Raw genomic sequence first — 7285 nt, forward strand, 5'->3', positions numbered from 1 at the left:
ATCAGAGGAATGGATAAATATGTAACAACCCTCTCTTACGGGGCAGGGATGTCAATAACAAAGATAATATTGGTCATTCATATATTTTCATGAGCACATTTTGGTTGGTTGGCTGGCTGGCTGGCTGGCTGGCTGGCTGGCTGGTTGGTTTAGTTTGAAACAGGATGTAACTGCAGCTCAAGTGCCCTCAAACCCACCATACTTCTGCCTCAGCCCTGTAGTAGGGGAGGTGCGATCACTCCTGTCCCCACAGGTAAATTTTGCTTTTTAATGTTAATACTGTGCTTAATGGGTGAATCTATTAGCGTTCTGGTTCTTCACTAGAGGTGGGGCTTTTTTTTTTGACCCTCTCCCTGTCTACAGACACATGGCACTGTCTGAAAAGATAGTTGGCTGTTACAGAGAGCAGGATTGGAGGAATCCAGAGCATCCAGGCCAGAAGGCAAAGATGCTACACATGTGTAGTGGACAGGACGACTCCTAAAGAGGGAATTATAGGACCCCAAAGCCAATAGCACCAACAGTGAGACACCTCCATCCTGTGTTGTAAGAGGGATAATTGTATTTACACTTCTCAGTTTAGATTTGGAATTCTGGATAGAACCCACCTAGGAAGAAAGTTTCCATTACTACATGCATTCCAATGCTTAATTATTGTTTTAAGTATATCTTGACCACAATGCTTTAAGAAGTAAAGATGTGAATGTGGTTTGTTTTTTCAACGTGCTGGAGTTTTAATGCGGTTTTCATTTTCACTAGGGAGCACTTTCGTTTGTTGGAAATTCTAAGTCTAAAGATAACGAAAGCCTTAGCAACAAAAACTGCTCAAGACATTGCTAACTCCTCTGATAAAAGTCACAACGAGAACCGTCCTCAGTCGTGACAGGCATTTCTTCTGTATTTCTGGATGCTTTGTTCTTGGTCATGCTTCAGATGATAGCCAGATAAATCCAAAGCACAGTGAAAAATCAGGATGGTTCACGGTGTGAAGAAACAAGCTTCACCAACAAGTTTTCATTCTCCCATCACAGGCTATTAGAGAATGTGCAATTAAACGAACCGACCAAACATTTTGGACTCATTGAATCTCTCCACAATGACACAGAATTTTCTGATCCATCTTAATCATTGCCAAAACAATATGGCTCTTTTTCAGATAATTTCTCTTGCTAAGAAGCTTGACTATTTAATCGGAGTCAAGTGAAGATAAAAAGGAAGTGAAGTTCTGACTTGAGAGTCCACTGACCCAGAACACCCTGGAGAATCTGGAATTTACCAAACGGGGCCCGTGGGAGGCACAAGCGTGGGAACGCTCAGAACTTTGGACTTGGTCTTCTAGGGAGCAATGCCTTGGGTGAAATAGTACATTCGAGAAGAAATGTTTGATTATTTTCTGGAAGGAAACGTAAATAAAAATTGTAACTAGATCCACGGTTATCTGACATGATAAGTTTAGAAGAATTCTTTCACAAGAATGTGGAGAGACGCTGTGTCAAGTTTTATTTGAATATGCTGTTAGTATTGATGTCCAATTGCATGAATTATTCATAAAATGGCTTAAAACATCTCTGTGACCATGTGTGTGTTTAAGGCAACTTTGTCCCCTCTGGGTTTTGTGTCACACAGAGTAAGCAAGTCAGATGCCTTTGGGAAAAGACTTACAGAGACGGTCACACATTTTTCCAATCACACCGTCCACTGGATCTTTCCCACGACTTCTTCCTCTTTTAAATGTCGATCCTGAGAATGAAGGTTTGTAATGTTTGAAGCTAGCAGGCCTTTTCCACGTAAGTGAGTTAGCTGACTCCAGACCTGCACTCAGAGCGGCTACCATCCACAGAGCTCCTGGCCTCTCCCTGCAGGATGTGGGTCCCACCATTTCACTGAATAGGCAGGTTTTTATCCCTGAGGGATGACAAGCCTTGCTCTCCCTTACCCTCTGACACAGCCTTCAGAGAGCAGATTAAGTTCAGAATCTGTGAGCTAGGTTGTTTTTTTTTTTTATCTCACAAACAGTGAGCTAGAGAGCTCTGAAAGCCAATGACAGAAACTTTAGAACAACAGCAAGCCCCTGCTTTTTCTTTTATGTCATCTGGGAATTTTCTGGATCCCACATTAATATTTCCTGCCCTTTTCAAGGCTGACTAGACCATGCCCATCCCTTAGCAATAGAAAAGCAATTCTAAGGACAATTACATCCAATCCTTCTTCTTGTTTTTAATGTTCCAACCATAGTCCTGTAAAACTGTGTATCCTTTAACAGTCTCGTGTCCCTAAACGACGAATTCGAATCAGTTCCACCGCATTGCCCTTGTCAATAAGATGCCCCCACACCTCCGCTTCTACTTTTGTGTGTATGATCCACAGCGTTTAATCAGGGTGGTTTGCGTGAGAATGAGTGGAAGGTTATTTACTGAAGCAAGTGCAATTTAGGGGTGGCTACACCACTGAAGAAAGCCACACTCCTTTCCCGGCAACCATTAACTACCAATAGCCCAACAGGGATGGGCGGGGCCTCATGAGCCCCTCCGCCTTCCTGGATGATAAGGGGCTCAAGGTAGGACTAATGTCAGGCAGGTATTATGCAGGTAGCCACAGCTACTGAGAGTTCATAAAACAATGGCCCTCTCATGGCCAGAAGAAGTCTTTAGAAGAGCAACTCCCAAACATACAACTCTTAATTTTTTTGTTTTTTTGCTCCTCTTCTCTAATGCTCTCTGCGCCTTAGAGCTGTTTGTTACACAGATGTTGTCCTATTTGCACTGACCCCTCAGCAGTTGCTTCTTCTCCGCACTGGGAACAGTTAGATATGAGTCTCTGCATTACCTGCCACTCACGGCCATCAAAAGCTTCTCTGCTGGGTACCGAGAGCGGCACTAACCTATGGATATGAGTGTTTGGGAGGCAGTTTAAATGTCCACTTCGCAAACAACAGTCGGTTCCTCCCCAGGGCCCATGGCCTCTGCAGCCTACTGGCTCCTCACCGAGTTTACTGTACAAGGCATGAGTTCCCTCCTGTAGGGCCTCAAATCCAGTCCAAAAGCAGTTAGTAGTTGTATAAACTTGTGCCACTATCACACCCGTGGGAACATCTTGCTGGCAGGTCACTATTGTGTTTCACGGTATCTGCACCTGGATAAGATGACTAATGACTTTTCCACCCCAGGAACCTGCACAGAATGTTCTACACTATGAAAACTAACCAGGAGGGCTGATATAACCAGCTATGACGACCATGACTTTCCATAAGAGTGTGATAGCTTCCACAATAGGGTCTGAAGATCAAGGTACCGTGGGAAATGAGAGCAGCAGCTATGGAAATAGCCAGCGCTGTTTGGGGGCCTCTGGGGCCTCTCTGACAGGATGGGAACTTTCCTATATATGGTACTGGGATTCTTATAAAATAACGTACGGCTGCTAGGATGAGCACTAGCCATCCGTGCAGAGTCCTTCTCTTCAAACTCTTTGCTTTAGTCACGTTTTTCAATAAGCTTATACAATAGTTAAGTGTCTGAATGGCCTTTGCTGGCATCCTTAGTGCTGGTTTGCCCTCCCTCTGTTCTGGCCATTAGACCTTCCTCTCCCACACCCCTCCTCAGTAAACTGCTCCCACTCCAAGTGTTCCCCTTCTGCACGTCCACATCACTTGTGTTCTGAGGCCCCTCTCTCTGTTTTTTTTTAATTTGTATTGCTTTATAAATAATGCCATTCAAAATTTCCACTTCCTCCCCTCCTCCCATTTCCCTCCAATTCTCCCACTCACCCTCCCCCCTCCCACTCCAGTCCTAAGAGAGGGCAGGGAACCCTACCCTGTGGGAAGTCCAAGGCCCTCCCCCCCACCATCCAGGCCTAGGAAGGTGTGCATCCAAATAGACTAGGATTCCAAAAGCCAGTACATGCAGTAGAGACAAATCCCAGTGCCATTATCATTGGCTTCTCAGTCTGCCCCAATTGTCAGCCACATTCAGAGGGTCCAGTTTGATCCCATGCTCATTCATTACCAGTCTAGCTGGCTTTGATGAGCTCCCATTAGATCAGTCACTCAGTCTCAGTGGGTGGACGCACCCCTCACGGTCCTGACTTCCTTGCTCATCTTCTCCCTCCTTCTGCTCTGCAACTGGACCTCGGGGGCTCAGTCCAGTGCTCCGATGTGGAGGCCCCCTCTATCTTAAGGACTTTTTCTACTCCCTCCTACTGTCCTCTTTCCATCCTCTTGGCCCCTGCAGGCACTCGGCACTAAACACCATCCTCTCAGAACTGATAGCTCCGATCCACAGGTGAGAGAGAACACTTGATGTTTGTCTTTCTGAGCCTGGATTACTTAACACCATATAATATTTTCCAGTTCCATCTATTTTCCTGAAACGCTCACAATTCCATTTTTCTTTGCAGCTGAAGTAAATGCTGTGGCATGCACGGATGGCTTTTTTCTTAATCCCCCCGATCAGTTGGACGACACCTAGGCAGGTTCCACTTCCTGGCTACTGTGACTAGAGCAGCAATAAGCCTGGATGTCCATGTGTCTTTGTGCTAGGATATAGAGTCTACGATGCCCATGCCCAGGAGTGGCATAGCGGGTGCTATCCAGTTCTAGTTTTAGCTTCCTGGGGACTTCCACACTGGTCCACAGCAGTGGGATCAGTTTCCCCAGGTCCACAGTGACATTTGTTGTCATTTGGTTTCTTAATTCTGACTAGGGTAAAAATAATCTATCAAAGAAGTTTCGATTTGCAGCTCCCTGAGGGCTAAGAATGTTGAACACTTTTGAAAACAATTATTAGCCGTTTACATTTCCTCTTTTGAGAACTCTGCTCAGTTCAACAGTTTATTTATAATAGAGCTGTTTGGTTTATATGCTTTTTTTAAAACTCTTAGTATATTCTAGATACGAAGACGTTTTCCCATGCTGTAAACTGTCTCTTCACTCCATACTTCTCTTTGATTTTATAATGTCCCACTTATCAATTGTTGTACTTATTTTACTTCCTGGTGACTAGGGCTCTATTAAAGTAACCCTCTGTCTTCAAATCTATTCCTTTACCCTCTCTCTGTCCATCTACCTTCAAATGTACAACCTACTTTTTCCTCTAGAATTTCCTGGGTTTCAGGGTCTTCAAGGACCTGTAGGACACAATCTATTTTTAGTAACTTATGATCTGCAATTTTTAATTCAGTCTTATGATTATCATATAAATTACTAATCTTCTCGCTGCTATCCAGTATTATCAGTCATTTCCGCTGTTTAAAGTTGAAAATAGAGAGCGAAGGTGAGAAAGCACAAGCCTGAGTTCTCTGTGTGTCTTCGCTGTCTAGTCCAAGCTAATCACCTCTACCTCTCCACGGCTTGTCTTCGCGCCGAGAAAGCCGACCAAAAGCCGGGTTTCTCAGGACTACACGGAGAACTAAGCAATGCGGCACAAGTGGATGCCTGGCGCTCACGACCCTGCTTATTCAGAATCACTTTTTAAACGAAGTTTGTTGGTCCCGATTGGCTCACTGTTTTTGGAAATGAGAGCATGGTGACTCACAGGAATTGGGAGATTTGCCCAAACACACAATGGGCGAGAACGGAGAGCACAGTGGAATTGAAGTTTTTGAAACAAATGGATTAGACGAACCGGATCCTTTCCCTGCCAGCCCTTCACAGGCAAAGTCCTTGCGACTGAAACCCTTGTTAAAATTGTAAGGAGGTTCAGCTCTCCCCTGTTTGGCCAAGGTTCCTTTAGCCCCTGCAGGTGCCGATCCCTGCACCGCTCCCACTCCCTCCAACTCCAGCTCTCCCAGAAGCCAGCCGAATAAGGTCTCCTAACTCCAAAATTCATGCTCTTGGCACAGCCGTAAATGTGAACACAAGGGAATCTTCTTCACAATAAAGTTGTATCTGCCTGCCAAGTTATCAGGAAATCTTTTAAGAATGCGAAACAGAACCTGTAATTTTAGATCATTGCAGGACAGCCTCAGGATCGTGAAGAACAGGGCCGGAAGCAAAATTAAACGCTCTAAATATTCTCTGCTATTTTGTGTGAGAGGTTGCCAAATGAGATAAAAACCAACTCCGCCTGTGAAGGCCTCTGCAAGCAAAACGCCTGGGATATCAGCTCTCCAGCTGAAAGAACAGGCGCGGGCTCCTACCCAGGAGTCCCTGCTTCGGGGCTCTGGGGGCTGTGAACACTGGTGCAGCCAGTGTCCTCTCTGAGCATCCACAAAAGGATGCCTTTGCAGCCTTGTCATTGGTACCAGTGCACTTGACACACAGAGATCTCAGGTGTGCTTCTGCTGTCATTGCTCCCTTGAGGAACCTTGATTGAACAGAGCCGGTCACAGACCTCACGCAATAATCATATATTTGAATTAAGGACTCTTGATCTCAGTTACGTGAAAGCGCAGAGAAGGAACCACCACGGTCTCTGCTGACCCTTCCAATAGCTCTGCTTCCTGAGGCCCAGCTGTATCTTCCTTAAAGCCCCCCCCACCTTTTTTTAAGACAACACCATGCTATCCATTTCCCAAGGAAGTTTGATGGAGCAATCAGAGTTGGATTCTTGATATGAAAAGAAGGAACCAGAGGAGCTAAAACTACCCTGAGCCTTCTCTAAGGTTTCCTGTTAAGCTCCAGAGATGATAATTCTGGCTTTGGCAGAATGAATGTCTATATAAACTCTTTCCCATATGGAGATGTTGATAAAAGCAAAAGAAAACTTGAAGAGGAAAAAAGAAAAAGAAAAAAATAAAAACACCTGTCTCTATTCCATAGAATAGGATCATGAGCTCATGGAAGTAGAGAAAGCACACATCCTCAACAACGACTCATCAGAGGCAGGGTCGCCGCTTGTTTTTTAGGGAATGGGAGCTGTGTCTCTCTGTGTGTGTACTTTTGTTTTTGTTTTTGTTTTTTTAGATAGGGGTTTCTCTGTGCAACAGCTCTGGCTTTCCTGTAGACTAGGCTTCCCTTGTAGAGCAGGCTGTCCTCAAACTCAAAAGATCCACCTGCCTCCTCCTCTCAAATTCTGAATTAAAGGAGTGTACCACCACCATCCAGGACTTCTTCCTCTTTTTATTTCAGCATCTTTTTATGTTTGACATTAAAATAAAACTATATCCCTCTCCCCCTGCCCTTTCTTCCTTTCAGGCATTCCCATGTACCTTGCCTAGGTCTTGCTTGCTCTCAAATTCATGTGCTCTATTTCTTTAATTGTTGTTAAATACACACAACACACACACAAATATCCTCAAATATATAAATATTACCTGTTCTAAAAGCCAATCAGAACTTCCAATTACAATT

The sequence above is a fragment of the Microtus oregoni genome, unplaced genomic scaffold (genome assembly GCF_018167655.1).
Source record: "Microtus oregoni isolate MIOR12 unplaced genomic scaffold, Mior012 000018F_ref0000195, whole genome shotgun sequence".
Classification (NCBI taxonomy): Eukaryota; Metazoa; Chordata; class Mammalia; order Rodentia; family Cricetidae; genus Microtus; species Microtus oregoni.